General features: G+C 48.4%; 1 protein-coding gene across 14 annotated transcripts in view; it reads left to right on the top strand.

The window, feature by feature from the left end:
- Positions 1-15,474: 15,474 nt before the first annotated feature.
- LOC121275255 (NLR family CARD domain-containing protein 4-like) overlaps positions 15,475-24,123 on the top strand; it is a 36,195-nt gene continuing 27,546 nt past the window's right edge. For 5 of the 14 annotated variants that reach the window (XM_041182690.1, XM_041182688.1, XM_041182677.1 and 2 more), the window contains exons 1-3: positions 15,475-15,662; positions 18,271-18,484; positions 22,211-22,269. The gene's annotated coding sequence lies outside the window, so the exon portion shown is untranslated. Of the gene's footprint in view, positions 15,663-16,350; positions 16,407-18,235; positions 18,485-22,210; positions 22,270-24,123 lie in introns of those variants that run through there. The other 9 variants (XM_041182684.1, XM_041182689.1, XM_041182678.1 and 6 more) reach the window with 7 other exon arrangements.

Genomic DNA, 24,123 nt, shown 5'->3' with positions numbered 1-24,123 from the left:
ATTATGAACTTCTTTCGTTAACCACGGTTAATTTACCATTCCTTTTGGTTGTTTGTGCCCAAGAGGAATGTATATCTATTGTAGACCATGTAGTATTTCTTTAAATACTAACCATTGCCTGTCTACTGTCAAATCTTTTAGCATATTTTCCCAAATCACCATAGCCAACTTTTCTCTTTTCCCTTCGCAATTTCCTTTCTTCAGATTTAAAACCTAGGGCAGTATTTTATATGTGACGTGCGGGTGGCGGAGCCCACACATCAGCGCTTAAAATGTCACGCGCTGATGTTGGGCAAGCATGCCAATGTCAGCGCGTGCCATCGCGCTATTTAGGTGAGCAGGCGCTATGAAGCGCAACACGCGCCCGCCCTTAATTAAAGGCCTTGTTAAGGCCCTTAACTCGGCAATTGAAGCCGATTTTGAGGAGCCCGTGCGATCTTCACCTCGGCGCACGGGCCCAACGGGCAGGCGGGTACCTGATTTTTTTAATAAACCTCATCCACGGGTGGAATATGTGGGCTCAGAGGGGTTGTTAATGTTTTATCTGAAGTATTTACTGCAGAAAGTGTTTTGAACTTGCCTGTGTGATTGCTGGCAGTTCAGATCCATTTCACTGTACTTTGAAGTTTCAGCTCAGCACTCTGTAGACAGTAATCTTTATCGGGCCTGCAGCTTTCTGGAGGCCTCCATTTAGCTTGGGGGTAAGGGTTCTGACATCTCCACTGGAGGCAGCTTTTCTGAGGAAGAATGGAGGGATAGAATAAGGAGGAGGCCAGGAGTGGACAATCAGCCTCCAGGGGAGCCACATTTGGGAGGCCAGGCACAGGCACAAGGGGTGCAGGGCCAAGAGGTTGTCCAAGGTGGAAGAGGCAGGAGAAGATGCCACTATCCTGCTGCCAGGGTATACAGGCGGTGAAGCAGCTACCTCAATATGACTGAGGTGCAGTGCCAAAAGAGGCTCCGACTGTCAAGGGAGACAGTCAACTATATCTATCAGATGATTGACCCTGAGATCTCCCTAACTGTGTGGGTGGACACCCCATGCCAGCGGCTTTGAAGCTCACAGTTGTCCTCCACTTCTATGCATCTGGCTCTTTACAGGGCTCAGTGGGTGATCTTTGCAATGTCTTCCAATCAGCTGTCCACACTTGTGTCAAGCAGGTTACAGACGCTCTGTTCAGACGTGCATTGACCTTCATCCACTTCCACTACGACCAGGCCAGCCAGACACAGTGAGCCAGAGGCTTCACAGCTATTGCTGGCTTCCCCCATGTCCAGGGTGCAATAGACTGTACACATATGGCCATCAAGGCACCAGCAGGTGAGCCCGGTGCCTTTGTCAACAGGAAGGGCTTCCACTCCATGAACGTGCAGATAATGTGTGATCACAGGATGCTGATTCTACAAGTCTGTACAAGGTACCCAGGCAGCTCCCACGATGCCTACATCCTCAGACACTCCCAGGTTCCGGGGCTCTTCAGTGCTCTGGCTCGGCTGGATGGATGGCTGGTGGGTGACAAGGGCTATCGCCTCAGAAGGTGGCTCATGATGCCTCTCCACCATCCAAGAACATAGCTGAGAAGCGCTACAATAGGAGCCATGGTACCACAAGGGCTGTGACGGAAAGAGCCATTGGTCTTCTCAAGATGCACTTCCATTGCCTGGGCCACTTGGGGCGCACTCCAGTACGCCCCCGGTTCGCGTCTCTGTGATAGTGGTAGCGTGCTGTGCCCTGCACAATCTTGCACTGGAAAGGAGGAATGCAGTTGATGATGAAGACCTTGACACCCTGGATGAAGCTGCACATGAATCCAGCAGTGGCTCAGAGGATGAGGAAGCACAGGCTAATGATGAGGGACAGCACACTGACCCGCTACTACACCAAGGAGGCAGGGACATCAGGAACACTTTAATCCAACGAATCTTCAGCTAGCTCCACACATATGCATCTGCAGGACCAGCATTGCCTGGCGCTTCCACACATGGCACTTAGGTGCTACATCTTCCACCTCATCAGCTTAGTACAGAAACATCAATGTCCACTGAAACACTCATGATATGTCTGTGAAACATACAAATGCAGCACAAAGGAAACACCCTCATCCATGGTCAGAAAAGTGGACTTTATTGCCACCAAAATAAAGCACCTATGTGGCTCTGACGCACATAACGATATTTTCCCTAATCTAGGGCCAACACAAAATCTCAGTGACAAACCCGTGGAGTTCCTAACGTGCCTTATGCTTATGTTTGCGGGTGCTACGTCTTGGTGCCGCCCCATCGCTCAGAGTGGCTTATGAGACAGCCTGCTGACTCTGCTGTCCTGTTGGCCTCGATGACCTTGGCGGCCGTCTTCTGGCCTGTGGAGCCTGTGCTGGCCCCACCTGGGAGGGAGTGGGCAGTTTTAGAACTGGCACCTCCCCAGTTGTCGCAGCCTCAACAGATGCAACGGTCACTGGCAGAGGGGCAGAGGAGCTGCTGCCCTCATCCAGTGCCCTGAGAGGAGCTCGCAGCGATGACAGGCAGCTGCTGCACCAACGTGCCGCAGATGTATGGGCACCGAGCTGGGACACTTGGTGCCCAGAACATCTCCCACATTGCCAATGACCACCTGTGGCCGTTAGTGCTGTGAGGGCTTGCAGGTCTGAGCGTATAACTCAATCAGATGATTCTCAATCTGCTGGAAGTCCCTCTCCATGAGAGTCGCCAATCTCTCAATGGAGGAAGCCTGAAGCTCTGTCCTGAGGTTCATGCCATCACTGACACTCTGCCTGGATTCCTCCACCACAGAGACCAAGTGAAGCACATCCTCATGCAACCCTGCCAGATGCTCCCGCGCACCCTGCTGCTTGTCCTGCAGCTGCTGCATGTCGGGCACATCATCACTGCCCGACTCAGCATGTGCTTGGTCCCCTGCAGTCCTCTGGCTGCTGGCGCCATCAGCACTCTCTGTCCGTGCCATCTCCTCCAGCAATTGTGAAGTGCCCTCTCCACTGTGCCCTGGGACACTAGCTGACGTTATAATCCCCACCGATATGGTAGTCGCTGCCCTGGTGCCTGGCTCGCTGAAATGATGTGATGCGAGTTGCAAGTGATACCCCTCAAGTGTGGAGGGGGAGCTCTGGACTCGTTGGAGGCGGCCATGCGGTGTTGATGCTGAAATTAACAACAAGGACAGTGCTCAGTTAGCGTTCAGTCAGTAACACCTTTCATCCCTTTTCCCGCCAGGCTCATAAATCACTCACCCTTCAAGAACCTAAGGAGACGAACATTGGTGGGGTGGTAAATAGTCAAGAGGAGGCCTAAGCATTACACGCGCTTACAGACAGGCTGGTCAGATGGCCAAGGAAAGCCACATGGAATGTTATGTGGATAAGTGTGTGGTTAAGCACTTGGGCAAGACAAACAGGGTACGGGAATACATGAGTAATGGTAGGACTGTGGAAAGTCACGACAATTACAGGGACCTTGCTGGGCAGACCCATTAAGGTAGCAGAACAGGAACATAAGGCGTTTAACAAGGTAAAAGCCAGACTTGCCTTTATTAGCCGAGGAATAGAATGTAGGAAAAGGGAGGTCATATTGCAAGTGCAGAAAATGCTGTCGAGGCCACATCTACATTTCTGCGTTCAGCTGTGACCTGCCCTTCATGGGAGGGGTGGCATTGGATTGGGGAGAGTGTAGAGGTTCCTGACCTGGATGCATGCTGGCCTGGAGAGCTGGAGTTATGAGGAAACATTGCAAACACTTGCGACATTTGCTGTGGAGCACAGGAGATTGACAGGTCACATTATTGACCTTCATACCGTTATGAGGGGCATAGAACAGGTTGACAGAAGGCACATTTCCCCTTGGAGCAGGGATGACTAACGTGGTGGCATTTATTTAAGGTGAGTGCCATGAGGTTGACAGGTGAGGTGCTGAGGACCTTTTGGACAGAGCAATGTGGGACACACTGGCTGAAAGGGTGGTGGAGGTACAAACCCTCCTCAGATGGAATAAGTCTTTGGATGTGCAGCAGCGATGCCATGGCATGTTAGGCCATGGGGATAGTGGTCACAAATGGGATAAGGCGACTTTGGAAGGTGGTGGAGACGCGCATCCTCAAGGGGCCGAGGGACCTTTGTGTATGACCCACACGTCTGACTGTATCAGTCTGTGAATGAGCAGTGTTGCTGCATTAATGATTGCAGCAACCTCAGTGCTTTGGATGGTGGGGAGACAGAAAGGATGGGACTGTGGCCCTCAAATACCTGGCTGCTGCACCCCAGCCTCGCCAACACCTGCCGACCTGGCCGCCTGCCTCCTCCCCAGCTCCATGGCCTGCTCCTCATACGTGGTGAGGTGCTGCAGCATGGCGTACCCACCACCAGTCCGCAAACACTCCGGGCTATTGTGCTGTGTTTTTGCCTGCAGAACAGAGAAGAGCATTTATTGGGGCTGATCGCTCATGTACACTGCACGCGCATGCCGCATCCCAACCACAGTGACCCATCTGAGGCTCCAGCGGCTCCTGTCCACACGACTGGTGATCAGTCCCCAGAAGATAGTACGGCTGCTCCCAACCCCCTCCCCCAACGGCCATCTTGGACACATTCGGTGTCCATCACTTTGAATAACACACAGGTCTTAGCACCCATGGCAAGGAGGCGCAACTAGGTGTGGCACCAAGGCCAGCAGATGGCTCTTGGCCACGACACCTTGAGGCTCCCCTTCCACCATCTCATTACCATCAATAAGACATGTGTTGGAGATCTGTTTGTGTCTAGCTGCCTCCCCTGCAGGTTGCCCCCAGACTACTCAAATGCGACAAACACCAACATATGCTGCGAGGAGAACCCATCTTCTCCTCAACCACTAAGGCTGATGTAAGCATGGTCACTATCCGTTTGCCCATCCAGCATGCGCCAAATGCCTAATGCAACAACACTAAGATGTGGAGCAGAGTTGGGGGGGGGGGGGGGGGGGGGGGGGCGCAAGGCTACCTGCTGGATCAAATGGTCAAGGCTGACATGGTACTCACCATTGCAGAGTGCAACAAATCATTGAAGCGCTTGTGGCACTGTGTTCCTGTGCGCGCACAGCATCTTGAGAGCTAACAGCCTCCGCCACCTCCTGCCATGCCTGCCTGGTCACGTGGGGGGCCCTCCTCCTCCCATCCTCCGGAAACAAGACCTCCCGACGATGTGACGCCTCTTCAAGGAGGGCAGCAAGGCAGGCATCAGAGAACTGAGGGGCACATTAGCCCCCTGCTGGCATACCCTGCAGCCTGCCCCCCTCCTCCTCCTCTGCCCTGACCTCCTCTGGAGCCCGGTCGCTGGCCATGGTGAATAGCCTAAAGGAGGCTGCCTGGTCTTTCTTTATACAGACTGCCAGTTCCCACTGTACACGGGAGTCTACAACACGCTGGGTGGGCCTTAATTGGCCCGCCCGCGCAAAATGGCAGCATGGCCTGTTTCGCCGGCGGAGATCAACTACGTGCCTGCTGCCAATTGGGTTGGGCCCGCCCTTCCGACAAACATAAAATTCTGCCCCTAGTTTCAGAATGAACTATATCGCAATCAAACATAATGCAAAATTATATATCATGGTCACTAAGAGCCCACTAAGAGCCCAAAAGCTCTTTTACAGCAAGGTTATTAATAAGCCATTTCTCATTACACAACACTAAATCCAAAATAGCCTGATCACTGGTTGGCTCCTCAACATACTCCTCCAGAAACACACCTCATATACACGGCAGGAATTCCTCCTCTAGAGCATTAGTGCTGATGTAGTTAACCCAGTCTATGTGTAAATTGAAGTATTATTACTGTATAACCCATGTTACATGCATCCCTGATTTCCTGATTTATACCATGCCCAACATTAGCACTACAGTTTGACAGCCTATGAACAACTCCCACCAATGTTCGCTGCCCCTTGTTCTACCCAAATGGATTCTACATCTTGCTACTTTGATCTAAGATCCTCTCTTCCTAATATATTGATCTTGTTCCTTATTAAGAGTCATCTTCCTTTTTGCTTATCCCTCCAAAATACCAAATATCCTTGAATATATAGGTTCCAATCTTGGTCACCCTGTAGCCATATCTCTGTAATGGGTGAAGGTGCACAGAGTCACATGACTGGGGGCAGGGCGAAGGTACACAGAGACACATGACCGGGGGCAGGGCGAAGGTGCACAGAGATACATGACCGGGGGCAGGGCGAAGGTGCACAGAGACACATGACCGGGGGCAGGGCGAAGGTGCACAGAGACATATGACTAAGGGCAGGGCGAAGGTGCACAGAGACACTTGATTGGGGGCAGGGCGAAGATGCACTGAGACACCTGACTAGGGGCGAGGTGAAGGTACACAGACACATGACTGGAGGCAGGGTGAAGGTGCACTGGGACACATGACTGGAGGCAGGGGGAAGGTGCACTGAGACACATGACTGGAGGCAGGGGGAAGGTGCACTGAGACACATGACTGGAGGCAGGGGGAAGGTTCACTGGGACACATGACTGGAGGCAGGGGGAAGGTGCACTGGGACACATGACTGGAGGCAGGGTGAAGGTGCACAGAGGCACATGACTGGAGGCAGGGGGAAGGTGCACTGGGACACATGACTGGAGGCAGGGTGAAGGTGCACAGAGGCACATGACTGGAGGCAGGGGGAAGGTGCACTGGGACACATGACTGGAGGCAGGGGGAAGGTGCACCGAGACACATGACTGGAGGCAGGGGGAAGGTGCACTGAGACACATGACTGGAGGCAGGGTGAAGGTGCACAGAGGCACATGACTGGAGGCAGGGGGAAGGTGCACTGAGACACATGACTGGAGGCAGGGTGAAGGTGCACAGAGGCACATGACTGGAGGCAGGGGGAAGGTGCACTGAGACACATGACTGGGGGCAGGGTGAAGGTGCAGAAAGACACATGACTGGAGGCAGGGGGAAGGTGCACTGAGACACATGACTGGAGGCAGGGTGAAGGTGCACAGAGGCACATGACTGGAGGCAGGGGGAAGGTGCACTGAGACACATGACTGGAGGCAGGGTGAAGGTGCACTGAGACACATGACTGGAGGCAGGGGGAAGGTGCACTGAGACACATGACTGGAGGCAGGGGGAAGGTGCACTGAGACACATGACTGGAGGCAGGGGGAAGGTGCACTGAGACACATGACTGGGGGCAGGGTGAAGGTGCAGAAAGACACATGACTGGAGGCAGGGGGAAGGTGCACTGGGACACATGACTGGAGGCAGGGTGAAGGTGCACAGAGGCACATGACTGGAGGCAGGGGGAAGGTGCACTGAGACACATGACTGGAGGCAGGGTGAAGGTGCACTGAGACACATGACTGGAGGCAGGGGGAAGGTGCACTGAGACCCATGACTGGAGGCAGGGGGAAGGTGCACTGAGACACATGACTGGAGGCAGGGGGAAGGTGCACTGAGACACATGACTGGAGGCAGGGGGAAGGTGCACTGAGACACATGACTGGGGGCAGGGTGAAGGTGCAGAAAGACACATGACTGGGGGCAGGGGGAAGGTGCACTGAGACACATGACTGGAGGCAGGGTGAAGGTGCACAGAGGCACATGACTGGAGGCAGGGGGAAGGTGCACTGAGACACATGACTGGAGGCAGGGTGAAGGTGCACTGAGACACATGACTGGAGGCAGGGGGAAGGTGCACTGAGACACATGACTGGAGGCAGGGGGAAGGTGCACTGAGACACATGACTGGAGGCAGGGGGAAGGTGCACTGAGACACATGACTGGGGGCAGGGTGAAGGTGCAGAAAGACACATGACTGGGGGCAGGGTGAAGGTGCAGAAAGACACATGACTGGGGGCAGGGTGAAGGTGCAGAAAGACACATGACTGGGGGCAGGGTGAAGGTGCACAGAGACACCTGACTGGGGTGTGAGGGGGAAGTTATTCAGGGTCAGAAAGCATAAATTGTCCTGGGCTATAGCGCACCAATTTAGAGGGTTGTGCTTGGCAAACCTGTCCTTGGCCCTATGAACAGTACAGGGAGGGGTTGGGCCTGACCATCCTGTGTCAGTCGTGTCCAGCATGGTGTCCAGAGTGTGGTCAATCTCTCAAATACATTGGTCCTGGGGGTTGTTGGATTGGTAATGTGACTCAGATGGCACAGTCAGGGGAGGCATCAGCAGCCTGTAGATGGGGAACAGGTAAAACAGTAGGGGGGGTACTCGATGGTCTCATTGTGGGGGCAGGGAGTCTTGGTATGTCACTGTGCATACGGCCTCAAGATGGGAAGGGGTCAGGTTGACATGCAGCATCGTGATGTCCAATAAAGGAGGATGTCAGGCGGGCTGAGCTCAATGAGGGCGAGGAAGCTGGGGCTCCAGAGGATGGGCCAGAGGTGGCAGACATGCCTGAGAGATGCTTATGGCTACAAGGCTCCAGGACAATGATGACGACTAGCTCAACAGTTGGCCTTTAATTGTGCCCTCCACGCTGCCTTGACATTAGCACGTTCAGTGCTATCCTCAGCATCCCCACGAAGGACATCAATCTCAGAATGAGTAGTCGCAATCTTGCGTGATGATGGCCTCATCCTTGGAATGCTAGGCAACCTCTGGAGCACGTGGCCATTCTGTTATGTGACCATAACACCACCAGCTCACCTTGTGAATAGAGTAGATATGGTACAGTCTCTTCAAGCATCTTGCCAGCATTCCACTGTCTTCATCAGCCTTCATGAGGCAAGAGCAGCATTGCCAACCTCAGTGCACTCATGTCAGTATGACTCGAGTGTTGCTAGGTGCTTCAGTGAGGACAATTAGCACTCACTGGTTCTCACTTTGATGTGTGAGGTCTAATCTGAATCTGGACTGCAGAGTCTCTCCACAGGCAATCTTATGCAAGATTAGTGTTCAGGCCACATCATCATACTGAGTCCACAGCATGAGATCTTTCTTTAGAATGCAGTGATGGATGTGAGCCTATGAGTCAGGTCATCTTTATGTAAGAGCTTCAGCAGCAGCATTGTCTGATAACTGACAATCACTCATGACCCTGCCTTTGTCTGGAGTATCCCATCTTCTTGTGCAGCCTAACTTTTACATCTGTGGGCCTGAGAATGCAGTCACTGCATTTGGGCCTTAATTAGATAATTTGTTGCTTATAAAGAGCACACATCAGATATAGTGGAGCTTAGCTCTAATCCCATTTGAGGCCTCCTCATCTTCCTTCCAGAAGTCTCAGGTATCCACACAGAAACACAGGTGGCATTCTGATGATGAGATGACCATGTAGATTGCCAATCGGAGAGCTGGCTCAGGGATTTGGGCAAGCCCCGCCAGGCTTCAGATCCAGAGCAGCATCCTCCCATGTAATATTCCAGCATGGGACCTTGACACACACCTCTGATCTCACTTAGTCATTGTCTTCCAGCAAGCATTTCAGGAGTCACCAAGTGTCAGCTAAGTCCAAAGCTCTGCATAATGTAGGTGGAGAAGTGGGGACTACTTTGGGCTGATGTCTAGTTGTAAACGTGGAGACGGTATGATACTGCAGGCTGCCAGGAGTGCATAGGATCCCCAAATATTGGTAGATATGTAATCTGCACTCAAGCCTAACAGGAGGCCGTTGAAAGATACACTGACTGAGATTGCAGCTCGGCATTAAAATCTATACGGACCACATGGATCATTCCTCAGTGCAGAAGCATCAGGTAAACAAATCAGACTGCAAAATCTACACTCATTAGGCCACATGATATGATCCTCTGACGCAAGTCTCAGATATGCATTGCTCAACCACCATTTTACTGAAGCCAGACACCTTGCTCATGTCCCTGCTGTGCACAGAAAGGCAATGCATTGTAATGAAATGGTGTGAGATACCGTAGACCTGAAGCACATGATGGAATGTATAGGTTTATAATTGTATAAGTTACACAATTTATGAATTGTTGCTCCCTTTGAAGTTTGGGATTCTTGTGTCTATTCTGATGAGTGCAAGACAAAAATCTTCAACAGTATGTCTCTTTTTTTCAGTAATACACAGATACCAAACAACCTTTTATGGTGGTGGAATAAAAATATAATTTTAACTGACTGCTTCACCGAACCATCATCTCACATCTACCACCCTGAAGAAGTAAGCGTTTGAGTTGGAATTCCCAAAACTTTTAAATTTGATTACTTTTTTTGTTCTTTTTCAATCTTCATGCTTCAGCGATATTTTCTAATTTTCTTTAAATTAGGCTAGTTTTTTTTTAGTCTTTTATCAGTTTTTAAAAGCTTCATTAGGAATCCCACATTGTATACACAACCAAAGACGTGGACCAATGTTATGCTTGATTCGGCTGCTGGTTGACATATAAATAATGTGGGATAACTCAACTTTCTGTTTTCCGATCCTTTATCACCTATGTCTCCCTCTACATCTCCTTCACTGCTCCCTCGGTGTGAGAACAACTAATGGTGTGTACTCATCAATTACATTTCTCTTAATCTTCTTCACTTCTTTTTCCTTCATACTCTCCATAAGACCATAAGATGTAGGAGCAGAAGGCCATTCGGTCCATCAACTCTGCTCTGCCAATCAATGAGATCATGGCTGATCTGATAATCCTCAACTCCACTTTCCTGCCTTTTCCCATAACCCTTGATTCCCTTATCGATTAAAAATATGTCCATCTCAACCTTTAACATACTTAATGACCCAGTCTCTACAGCTCTCAGCAGTGAGGAATTCCACAGATTGACTACCCTCTGAGAGAAGAAATTCTTTCTCATCTCTGTTTTAAATGGGCGACCCTTACTCTGAGATTATGCCCTCTGGTCCTAGACTCTCCCACCAGGGGAAACAACCTGTCAAGCCCCCATGAGTCTTATATGTTTCAATAAGGTCGCCTCTCATTCTTCTAAACTCCAATGAAAACAGGCCCAACCGACTCAACCTCTCATAAGAAAATCCCTCCATCCCCGGGATCAACCTAGTGAACCTTCCCTGGACTACCTCCAATGCCAGTATACCTTTCCTTAGATAAGGGGACCAAAACTGTTCACAGTATTCTAGGTGTGGTTTAACTATTGCCTTGTATATTCCACTCCCTTTGAAATAAAGGTCAACATTCCATTTGCCTTACCTTCTGAACTTGTATGCTAGCTTTTTGGGATTCATGCACTAGAACCCCCAAATCTCTCTGTGCTGCAGCTTTCTTCAGTCTTTCTACATTTAAATAATATTCTTCCTGTCAAAGTGCATAACCTCACACTTTCCCACATTATATTCCATCTGCCACATTTTTGCCCACTCACTTAACCTGTCTATATCCCTCTGTAGACTCTTTGTGTCACCATCACCACTTGCCTTCCCACCTATTTTAGTGTCATCCACAAACTTGGCGATGGTACATTAATTTCCCTCATCCAAGTCATTTATATTGTAAATACTTATGGCCCCAGCACCAATCCCTGTAGTGCTCCTCTAGTTACAGGTTGCCTTCTGGAAAATGGCCCCCTTTTCCCAACTCTTGTACATCTATTAGCTCTTGTTTATCTTCCCTGCTCCTTTAATTCCTTTTTTTTTCACTTCCTTTTTTTTCTAATGCTCTTTTCCTATTCTGTTTTTACATTTTTCTTCCATTTGTCTCTCTATCGCTCTTTGATTTCTTGCAGAATATGCAATAACACAGGGACAAGTGGGGAGGCAGGTGGAGGAGTCCAGAGAACAGGCCGAGTTCCAGATGCAGCACAGAGAGTAAAATTGCAGCACCAAGTGGGGTATGAAAAACAACTGAGGGCACTGATTTCACTTTGGCATGCAAGGGAATTAATGTGGTTGCAAAGACAAAGATGATCGTTTCTTTCGGTTGTTCTCCTCGGTCATTTGCAGCATTGTCCACAAAATTAAACTTTAATTCCTGAAAATTCCAAGAAATTCTTGAGGAGTTGGCACTCTGGATGAACTCAGAGCATCAAAGTCTTTTACACACTGTGGAAGCAACTTGCCAATATGTTAAGTAAATGGGTTATAAAAACACTACTGGTATCAAATGATAGCTGGGGTTAAGGAAAACTGCACCCAATATCCTGTGCTGGTCAATCATAGTGTAGTTGATTACAGGTTGGCAAATATTTCAAGTATTGTTTTACATGTCTGGAAAAGGACAATATTCAATTACTGGAGATCCTGATCAATGATTCCAGCACTGATCCTGATATAATCCAGCACAGATCCTAACACAATCCAATCCTGATATAATCCAACCCTGATCCTGATATAATCCAGCATAGATCCTGATATAATCCAACCCTGATCCTCATATAATCCAGCACAAATCCTGATAAAATCCAACACTAATCTTGATTTAATCAAACACAAATCCTGATATAGTCCAACCTCGATCCTGATATAATCCAACCCTGATACAATGCAGCTCTGATCCTGGTGCAATCCAACATTAATCTTGATATAATGAAACACTGATTCTAATACAAGCCAAACCTGATCCCGATACAATCAAACACCAAACCTGATATATAGTCATCTCAATTTCTCTGCTCCTCTCACCCATTCTAATCTGTCTCTCTCTGAACTTACTGCACTCCGTTCTCTCAGGTCCAACCCCAACATTGCCATCAAACCCGCTGACAAGGGTGGTGCTGTTGTTGTCTGGCGCACTGACCTCTACCTCGCGGAGGCTGAGCGTCAACTCAGAGACACTTGCTCCTACTTCTCCCTGGACCATGACCCCACCACTAAACATCAAGCCATTGTTTCCAGGACTGTCACTGACCTCATCTCCTCTGGAGATCTTCCTCCCACAGCTTCCAACCTGATAGTCACCCAACCTCGGACGGCCCACTTCTACCTCCTACCCAAAATCCACAAACAGAACTGTCCCGGTAGACCGATCGTGTCAGTCTGCTCCTGCCCCACGGAACTCATTTCTCGTTATCTTGACTCCCTTCTCTCTCCCCTTGTCCAGTCTCTTCCCACCTACATCTGTGATTCCTCTGACACCTTACATCACATCAACAATTTCCAGTTCCCTGGCCCCAACCGCTTCCTCTTCACCACGGACGTCCAATCCCTCTACACCTCCATCCCCCACCAGGATGGTCTGAGGGCCCTTAGCTTCTTCCTCGAACAGAGGCCTGAACAATCCCCATCCACCACTACTCTCCTCCGTCTGGCTGAACTTGTTCTCACACTGAACAATTTCTCCTTCAACTCCTCTCACTTCCTCCAAATAAAAGGTGTGGCTATGGGTACCCGCATGGGCCCCAGCTATACCTGTCTCTTTACGGGGTATGTGGAACATTCCTTGTTCCAGGCCTACTCCGGCCCCCTTCCACAACTCTTTCTCCAGTACATCGATGATTACTTCGGTGCTGCTTCATGCTCTTGTCGGGACTTGGAAAAATTTATTAATTTTGCTTCCAATTTCCACCCCTCCATCATTTTCACATGGTCCATCTCTGACACTTCCCTTCCCTTCCTCGACCTCTCTGTCTCAATCTCTGGTGATAGACTGTCCACCAATATCTATTATAAACCTACTGACTCCCACAGCTACCTCAACTACAGCTCCTCACACCCCGCTTCCTGTAAGGACTCCATCCCATTCTCTCAGTTCCTTCGCCTCTTTCACATCTGTTCTGATGATGCTACCTTCAAAAACAGTTTCTCTGACATGTCCTCCTTCTTCCTTAACTGGGGTTTTCCACCCACAGTGGTTGACAGGGCCCTCAACCGTGTCCGGCCCATCTCCCGTGCATCCGCCCTCACGCCTTCTCCTCCCTCCCAGAAACATGATAGGGTCCCCCTTGTCCTCACTTATCATCCCACCAGCCTCCGCATTCAAAGGATCATCCTCCGCCATTTCCGCCAACTCCAGCATGATGCCACCACCAAACACATCTTCCCTTCACCCCCCCCCCGCTGGCGGCATTCCATAGGGATCGTTCCCTCCGGGACACCCTGGTCCACTCCTTCATCACCCACTACTCCTCAACTCCCACCTATGGCACCTCCCCATGCCCACGCAAAAGATGCAACACCCGCCCCTTCACTTCCTCTGTCCTCACTGTCCAACGGCCCAAACACTCCTTTCAAGTGAAGCAGCATTTCACTTGCATTTCCCCCAACTTAATCTACTGCATTCGTTGCTCCCAATGCGGTCTCTACATTGGAGAGACCAAATGTAAACTGGGCGACCGCTTTGCAGAACACTTGCGGTCTGTCCGCAAGAATGACCCAAACCTCCCTGTCGCTTGCCATTTTAACACTCCACCCTGCTCTCTTGCCCACGTCTGCCCTTGGCTTGCTGCATTGTTCCAGTGAAGCCCAACGCAAACTGGAGGAACAACACCTCATCTTCCGACTAGGCACTTTACAGCCTTCCGGGCTGAATACTGAATTCAACAACTTTAGATCTTGAACTCCCTCCTCCATCCCCACCCCCTTTCTGTTTCTTCCCCCTTCCTTTTGTTTTTTCCAATAATTTATATAGATTTCTCTTTTCCCACCTATTTCCATTATTTTTAAATCTTTTATGCCCTGCTAGTGTTTCCACCCCACCCCCACTAGAGCTGTACCTTGAGTGCCCTACCACCATTCTTAATTAGCACATACATTTAGATAATATCACTACCTTCAACGCCTCTGTGTTCTTTTGTTTGTGACATCTTTTGATTATCTGCTCCTATCACTGCTTGCTTGTCCCTACAACCACACCACCACCGCCCCCCCAAACTTCTCCCACCTCCCTCCCCACCCTTAAACCAGCTTATATTTCACCCCTCTCCTTATATTCGCTCAGTTCTGTGGAAGGGTCATGAGGACTCGAAACGTCAACCCTTTTCTTCTCCGCCGATGCTGCCAGACCTGCTGAGTTTTTCCAGGTAATTCTGTTTTTGTTCTGATATTATCCAATACTGATCCTGATACAATCCAACGATACATCCGATTCTGCGACACCACCCAAAACTGATTCTTGTGCAACTCAACCCCTGACTCTGATATAATCCCGTTTCGGCCCCGATATAATCCAGTGCGGGCCCTGATGCAACCAAACTGACACAACGCAATGTTGACCCTGCTCTAACCCAATGTTGATCCTGCTTTAATCCAATGTTGACCCTGCTCTAACCCAATGTTGACCCTGCTCTAATCCAATGTTGACCCTGCTCTAACCCAATGTTGACCCTGCTCTAACCCAATGTTGACCCTGCTCTAATCCAATGTTGACCCTGCTCTAACCCAATGTTGACCCTGCTCTAACCCAATGTTGACCCTGCTCTAATCCAATACTGGTTCCCGTACAATGATATCGTCCAGTTGCGGATCCCGATAAAAACCCAACACTGCTCCCAATCCGAATTCAATCCAACCCCCTGATCCTGACCATGGATCTAAGGAGGATGAGGGGCCCTCCGCAAGATGGAAGTTGGACCTTCCTAGTGTGACGCTAACTCCGGTCGCCTCAAAACTATTTCTGGTCACGTGCATCCAGGCGAGAAAGTTTCTTCCAGTTTTCGGATCAGATTGCCAGTCGCGGAGAAGAGGGAGAGGCGGGGAAAGGGAGAACAAGTCTGGTGTCGGGTAAAGCGCTGGCTGCACCTTGACAGGACCCCTCCCCACCCCCACCACCGAACGGGAAAAGCCGCGAGCAGCGCAACAGGTGAGGGCAGCAGTGGATTGATTCACCCCTTCAGTGTCTTAAGTCTCTTTCAGTCACTTCCTGGTTCCTCCTTCCTGCTCCCTGTCCCCATTCTATCCAGCAGCTTCTTCGATCACATTCCGCATGTGCTGTTATCTGGAGCTGTCTGACCAGCCACCCAGGACCAACATTGAGTTGTATCTATTTTTACTTAGTTCCGTTGAAGAGTCACACAGACTCGAAACGTTAACTGTGTTCCTCTCAGCAGATGCTGTCAGATCTGCTGAGTTTTTCCAGGTATTTTTATATTTGTTTTGGGTTGTATCAGTTTGGTTGTATTCCTCTTAAAGGAAGTGGCAGTGGAGAGTGGCGATGCTTGGCTATAATATTCCAAAATTCCCTGGATTCTGGAATGGATCCAGTGGATTGGAAAAATGCTAATATAATACTCTTATTCAAAAAGGTGGCGGGTTGGCGGGGTGGAGACAGAAAGTAGGAAACTATAGACCAGTTAGTTTAACGTCTGTCATTGGGAAATTGTTGGAATGCATTATTAAGGTAGTTGTAATGGGGCATTTGGAAAGTCAAAATGCAACCCATCAGAGTGAGTATTGTTTTATGAAGAGTAAATTGTGTTTGACTAATTTGCTAGAGTTCTTCGAAGATGTGACAAGCAAAGTGGACAATGGGGATCCTGTAGATGTAGTATATCTGGACTTCCAGAAGGCCTTTGATAAGGTGCCACACAGAAGGTTAATACACAAGGTAAGATCACACAGAGTTAGGGGTAATATATTAGCTTGCATAGAGGATTGGCTAACCAACAGAAAGCAGAGAGTTGGGATAAATGGGTCTTTTTCTGGATGGTAAGCTGTAACTAGTGAGGTGCCACAGGATTTGGTCCTTGGGCCCCAACTATTTACAATCTATATTAATGACTTGGATTCAGGGATAGAAGGTACTCTAGCTAAGTTTGCCGATGACCCCAAAATAGGTGGGAAAGTAAGTTGCAATGAAGAAATAAGAAATTTACAAATGGATATGGGCCAAAATTTGGCAGATGGAGTTTAACGTGGATAAGTGTGAGATAATCCATTTTGATCGGAAGAATAAAAAGGCAACTTATTATTTAAATAGAGAGAAATTTCAGAATACTTCAGTGCAGAGGAATCTGGGTGTCCTCATGCATGAATCACTGAAAGCTAGTATGCAGGTACAGCAGGTAATAAGGAAGGCAAATGGAATTTTGGTATTTATTGCTAAAGGAATAGAGTATAAAAATAGGGAAGTGTTGTTGCAACTGTACAAAGCATTGGTGAGACTGCACTTGGTGTACTGTGCACAGTTTTGAGGAACTTACTTGAGGAAGGATGTAGTTGCACTGGAGGCGGTTCAGAGGAGGTTCACTAGGTTCCAGAGATGTGGGGCTTGACTTATGAGGAGAGATTGAGCAGTTTAGGCCTATTCTTGCTAGAGTTTAGAAGGATGAGAGGAGATCTAATTGAGGTATATAAGATGCTAAAGGGGATAGACAAAGTAGACGTGGAGTGGATGTTTCCCCTTGTGGGGTATTCTAGAACAAGAGGCCATAGTTTTAGGCTAAGGGGTGGTAGATTTAAATCAGAGATGAGGAGGAATTACTTTTCTTAAAGGGTCGTGAATTTGTGGAATTCACTACCTCAGTGCAGTGGATGCCAGGACGCTGAATAAATTTAAGGAGGAGATAGATTTTTAATTAGTAATGGGTTGAAAGGTTAAGGGGAGAGGGCGGGAAATTGGAGTTGAGGCCAAAATGAGATCAGTCATGATCATAATGAATGGCAGAGCAGGCTCGAGGGGCTGAATTGCCCACTCCTGCTCCTAGTTCTTATGTTCTGATGTTTCGCCTTTGAGCCCCACTGTTTACTGCCAGGAGTGAGTACCCGGGCGTGCCTTAAATTCCCCTGAATAAATGTGGTACTGGAAGGGGAGGCGATGGCATAGTGCTATTGTCGCTAGCCTAATAATCCAGAGACTCGGCAGATGGTGGAATAATCTGAAAATAAAAGTCTAATGATGAAACCCATCTGGTTCACTAGTGTCATTTAGGGAAGAAAATCGTCCTTACTGGGTCTGGCCTACATGTGACTCCAGACCCACAGCAATGTGGTTGTCTCTAAACTGCCCCTACCAAGGGCAAGAATGGGCAATAAATGCTGGCCAGTGATGCACACAGAGTGCATTCCTTCAGTTCTCTTGCTGTTCACGCACCCCACGTGGTGACTGGGGAGTTTTGAAAACATTTCCACTTTTTCCTTGTCCTGCTATTATCACATCCTGCTTTCTTACCTTAATGCCACCATCAACACCTCTTTTACCATTAACACCCCTTTGTCCCTTTGTTCATGACATCTCTCCTTTGCCTCCACCTATTGCTGACCTAAGCTTCACTTGCTTCAACACCCACCCCTTAAACAGTGTAAATCTCATCACATTTTTCTTCTCTTTATCTCTGAAGAAGAGTCATATGGACTCGAAACGTTAACTCTGTCTTTCTTGCCACAGGTGCTGTCAGAACTGCTGAGCTTTTCCAGCATTTTCTGTTTTTGTTTCAGATTTCCAACATCCACAGTATTTTGCTTTTATCCAGCTTTCCTCTACTGGGGCTGAGTGTTCGGATTTTATTCAACTGGAGAAGGGGTGAAAAGAACCTGTGTTCCAGAATGTGATTGGAAGGTCGCAAAGGTAGCCCCACGGTTCAAGAAAGGAGGGAGAGAGTAAACAGCAGCTTCTAGACATTAGCAGTCGAGAAAATACTAGAATCTATTATTAAGGACATGGTAACAGCGTCATTGGATAATCAGGTGAATAGATTTTCCTGTGAGTAGGAAAGCAATGGTTTTCAGCATTCATCTCACTTACAGTTGCCCAGGAGGCTTGTCAGCAGAGATTTCCAGTCACCCACCCTTTGGGCTGAATCTTACACCCCCACAGAGCAGGTTGGCAAGTGGGGGCATAAAATTGGGCACAGTGCCGTGGGGGCGATTCCCAGCGTCAACTCACCTGCCCCTAGTTGCCCTGCCGCAATTTTGCACACGGCAGGGAAGGCGTCTGGTGGCCCACCTGTGGGCCAATAATTGAAGCCTTTAGGGGACCAATTGATGCCAACTTAAGGGCATTTTTCAGGCCCCTGCCGCAATTTTTCCCGCAGTAGGTGGAGGCCAATACCAAGTGTGAAGCCTGGCATCTTCACTGATTGGACTGGTTGTGGGCAAAAGTTGGGAGGGAAGGTAGTTCCCGTATGGCCCCCCCCCAGGCCTATTGGCGGCCTCCCCAGGTCTTACTCATGCCCCCACCCCCCATGTTTCCCCTCCGCCCTTGCCTGTCCACCCTGGATGGAAACTGTGAGGAGGATGGGAAGCAGTTGCCAAGGGATATGGACAGGGCAAGGACATGATGGAATATAATTTGGCAATGTGTGAAATTATCCACCTTGATAGGAAGAATGGAAACACAGGATATTTTATAGAAAGGGAGCTTCAGTAAATGTTGTTATTCATAGGGATTTGGGTGTACTTGTACACAAATCAGCGACGGTTAGCAAGCAGGCACAGCAAACAATTTTACCCTTTATTGCAAGGGTTTGAAGTCTAAGGGCAGGATTTTTAACTTGTCAGGTGGGCGGGCCCAGGAACCCTCACGAAGCTGACCGCCACCCACGATCAGACCCCAATTAATAGCCAGCCGGCATGAAACGTGCACTGCGGCACTCAGCGCTGCTGCGGTGGTGGCGGGAGGAGGGCGAGTGCGCAAGTCAGCGCATGCATGCATGCACGTGCGCGCCATGAAAGCTCCCTGACGCACAGAGCTGCCTCAGGGAGCTGAAGATTTTAAAACTCAAAAATAAAAAAGTTACCACTGTTAAAAACACGTCCACTCATGTGACTCTGTCGCTTGAGCTGGGACATGTTGTGAATGAAATTTTGCAATTTTTATCTAATTTTTAATTGTTGGAAACAGGTTTCCTAAAAAATCCAAAAGCCGCTTGGCCTTTTTGCCTGCCTGCCAACCGTAAGGTTGGACGGGCAGCGAAAAATTCCATTCAGTTGTTACTTTAATGGCCTTAATAGGCCTGTTAATTGTCAGTGGGCGCGCTACCGATACCCGTGCGCTTTTGACTCCGGCACACGCCCTCCAGCCAAAAATCACGCAAGTGTGCAATGATGCCGGGAAGCTCGGCCAACATCATTGCACGTCATTTTACATTTGAACGGGCCAGGTGCGTGCCCAACCGCTCAGTGTGTAAGGAATTCTTCCTGCAATTACAGAGAACTTTGATAAAAGCATGCCTGGAGCACAGAGTATAGTGTTGGCCTTCTTACCTAGGGAAGGATATTTTTGCCTGAAAGGTTCATTACTTTGACTCATGGGATGAAAGGGCTGTCCTATGGGGAGAGATTGTGTAGAATGAACACATAGGGCAGAATCTTTTGCTCGGTGTGCGGGTGCATGCCCAACACGCCTGATCGTGAAATAAAGCACGGTTACGTCGGCCAAGTGTGCTGCACTCTCGCGATCGTTAGGTTGGCAGGCGCGCGTCGGAGCCGGCAGCACTCCCGCCGACAATTAAAAAGCCTATTAAGGCTATTAAGTTAACGATTGTGTTGAATTTTTCACTGCCCATTCAACCTAATGGTTGACGGGTAGCTGAAAAGGCAAGCGGCCCTGGCATTTTTTTAGGAAACCTCACCCACAGTTGGGATGAGGTTTCCTAAAGCAAATAAAAATAAAATAAAAATTTTACACTGTTCCCCTTAGTTGAAGGGTCAGTCACAAGGGGCATAAGTTCAAGGTGAGGGGCAAGAGGTTTAGGGGGGATGTGAGGAAAAACTTTTTTACCCAGAGGGTGGTGACAGTCTGGAATGCGCTGCCTGGCAGGGTGGTGGAGGCGGGTTGCCTCACATCCTTTAAAAAGTACCTGGATGAGCACTTGACATTTCATAACATTCAAGGCTACGGGCCAAGTGCTGGTAAATGGGATTAGGTAGGTAGGTCAGGTGTTTCTCAGGTGTCGGTGCAGACTTGATGAGCCGAAGGGCCTCTTCTGTAATGTGATTCTGTCAATTAAAAACATGTCCCTGCTCATGTAACAAAGTCACATCTGTTACTGTCACTGGCAGCTGCCTCAGGGAGATTGAAGCACTCATTCATATGTATGAGCGAAGCTCGCGGTAGTCCCGCTCAACCTCCTCCCCCTGCTCGCACAGGCAGCGGTGCCGTTTGCATTCCATGCTGGGCAGGCCTTAACTGCCTTCCCGACCACCCCCATCTGCCCCAAACGGGCGCCTCTGCCAAGGGCAAAATTCTGTCCATAGAAAATGAGAGGTGATCTCCTTGAAACATATAACATTCTTAGAAGACTTGACAGGGTAGATGCTGGGAGGCTAGTTCACCTGGCTTGAGAATCTAGAACTAGGGGTTATAGTCCAAAGATAAGGGGTTGACTATTTAGGACAAGTGAGGAGAAAATTCTTCACTCAGGGCTGTGAATCTTTGGAATTCTCTACCCTAGAGGGCTGTGGATCCTCAGTTAATGAGTATATACAAGGCTGAGGCTGATAGATTTTTAGAGTCTAAAAAAAATCAAGGGATATAGGAATAAAGTGAGAAAGTGAAGTTGATTCAGAATTTCAGCCATGATCTTATTGGATGGTGCAGCAGGGCCAGGGAACAAATGGCCGACTCCTGCTCCTGGTTCTTATGATATTAAATCAGGCCAAATCGGTGTTCCAGAATATGCTACTAAGGTTTTCCTGTCTCCCATATAATGGAGGTCGCTGCGGTCCTTGCAACAAAATTCAGGGAGACTTTCACCCTCACCTCTGCTCCCCCCCCACCCCCACCGCTGTTTTGGGTGTTAATTAAACAATTAGTGTGGAAAGTAACATTCAAATTGTGACATAATAAAGGCATAATGGTGATTTTGAACATGGAAGAGGAAATAAAATTCCATGTGAATTCTGTGAACAAAGTGCTACCATTGCCTAGATATTTCCCTTTACGTCCAGGAATCCTTCACTGGCACCTACTACCTTTCGTAACATAGTTCCAGCTCTCATTGTAAAGACGTTAGTCCAAATTTCCTGAATTTATTGCTGGGTAACCTACATTGGCACTTGGCTAAGAATCATTTTGATTTGAAAATTCTCATCCTTGGTTTCAAATCCACCCCAAGGCTTCCAGCCTCTCTATCTCTGTAACCTTTAGCACTACACCCATGTAAAATAACTGTGCTCCTCTAATCCCGGCCTCCTGCACATCACCAATTTTAATCCCTCCACCATGGGTAGCTGTGGCTTCATTTGTCAGGGCCCTAAACTCTGGATTTTTCTCCCTAAACTTCTCCAGCTCTCTACCCTCCTTTCCTCCTTTAAGATACATACATCTTTGACCAAGCTTTGCGTTGTCTGCTTGTACATCCCCTTATATGGTTTGGTGTCAAATTTTGTTTGATAGCACTTCTGAGACATTTTACTATGTCAAAGGTGCAATATAAATGCCAAGTTGTTGTTGTTGTTCTTGTTTCCCAGCAACTGTACAGTTATGCGGAGAAATCCAGGCAAAGCAGATCCTGAAGTCAGCTGATAAGGTAAATCATCATTCTAGGTGTTGAGGAGATGTTCAGACTTTTGCAGCTGAATGCGGGGAATTACTTGGCCACTTTTCGGGTCTCTTTCCAGCGGGGCGGTGGGTGGCATTTGCCCCTTCCAGGATCTCCAGTGTTCCACATTGGAGTCCAAATTTTTGGATCAACATCTACGGAAGGGAAGGAAAATTTAAAAATGGTTACCTTCCGTGCCTTGCCTGCAACCACTCCCACCCCCACCGCTAGCACACCCCGTTGTTCACCATAATGGAGAAAGAGAGGCTAGAGACTGTAGGGGGAGAGGGTGGTGAAGGTTATACAAGGACCTCTCTGGGGAGCAGTTTGTGTGCAGACTGTTTTTCATGAAGGAATCAATTGGGCACCCTTGAAGCTGTAGTCCATCTCACATGGATAAACATTCTATGGCCCTAAATTTCTGTGGATGGGGACCTTTCCAACATCAGCCCAGCAGTTTCTGCTGTGTGATCCAGGGAGGTGTCAGGTCCTGTGTTTGACAGGTCACAGATGCTCAGTACCAAAAGGCTTCTGACTTCATGTTCAATATGGTCACCTGAGCAAAGAGACAAGGCCATTAAAGTGTATCAGTCCCCTCCAGTGCAGAGGGCTATTGACATCATGCATGTGGTACTCAAGGCCCCTAAGGTACTCTCTCTTTATTAAACAGCAAATTCACAGAATTGTTATGGTGTAGAAGGAGGCCATCCAGCTCATTGTGTCTGCACCGGCTCGCTGAGCATTTTAACTTAACGCCAATCTCCTGCCTTTTCCCCATAACCCTGCACATTATTTACATAGAAACAATCATCCAATGCCCTCTTGAATGTCTCAATTGAACCTGCCTCCACCACACTTCCAGGCAGTGCATTCCTAACTACTCACTGTGTGAAAAAGTTTTTTCTCACCTTGCATTTGATTCTTTTGCAAAACACTTTAAAACTGTGCCCTCTGGTCCTCAATCCATTTACGAATGGGAACAGCTTCTCCCTATCTACTCTGTCCAGACCTATCATAATTCTGAAAACTTCTATCAAGTCTCCTCTTAGCCTTCTCCTCTCCAAGGGAAACAGTCCCAAACTTCTCCAGTCTTTCCTCATAACTGAAGTGTCTCATCCTTGGAACCATTCTTGTAACCTCTTCTGCACTCTCTCCAATGTGTTCACATCCTTCCTATAGTTTGGCGCCTAGAACTGTACACACTGCTCCAGCTGAGGTCTAACCAGTGTCTTATATAAGTTCATCATAACCTCCCTGCTCTTGTACTCTATGCCCCTATTAATGAAACCTAGAATACTGTATGCTTCAGAAACAAACCTCTCTATCTGTCCTGCCACCTTTAATCACTTATGTATTCTTCCACTCTTCGCAATGCCTCCATATTAATGTTGATCACCTGGCAAGCTGCCTTGGTGACTTCATTCTCCATGGTTTGGTCGTCACCAAATCCAACATAAATTGCTGTCAGCGATATCAACAAGAAAACTTTTTATTGTTGTAAAATGCCAATTCTGCCAATCCAGGAAATGCTACCCCAGGAGGGCTGCATGAGTTTACAAAGACAGGCAGGCACAAGGAATGAAAGAATTTAAAGATAAGGATAAGAATTTTAAATTAGAGGCATTGGGGGTCACTGTAGGTGAGTGAGTAATGAGCAGAACCTGATGAGAGATATGGTATGGGCAGCAGATTTTGGATGAGCTGATGATTACAGAATATGGAGGGTGGGATGTTGAATAAGAGACCATCGGTCTAGTTACCAACAATGTATCCAAATCTGCTGCACAATGTGAATGGAAATTATATTATTCAAAAGTGCATTAACATGCATGGACTTGAATT

This window comes from Carcharodon carcharias, chromosome 2 (genome assembly GCF_017639515.1).
Source record: "Carcharodon carcharias isolate sCarCar2 chromosome 2, sCarCar2.pri, whole genome shotgun sequence".
Taxonomy (NCBI): domain Eukaryota; kingdom Metazoa; phylum Chordata; class Chondrichthyes; order Lamniformes; family Lamnidae; genus Carcharodon; species Carcharodon carcharias.
The sequence above is the reverse complement of the archived record's forward strand: the minus strand, read 5'-3'. Positions and strand labels throughout refer to the sequence as shown.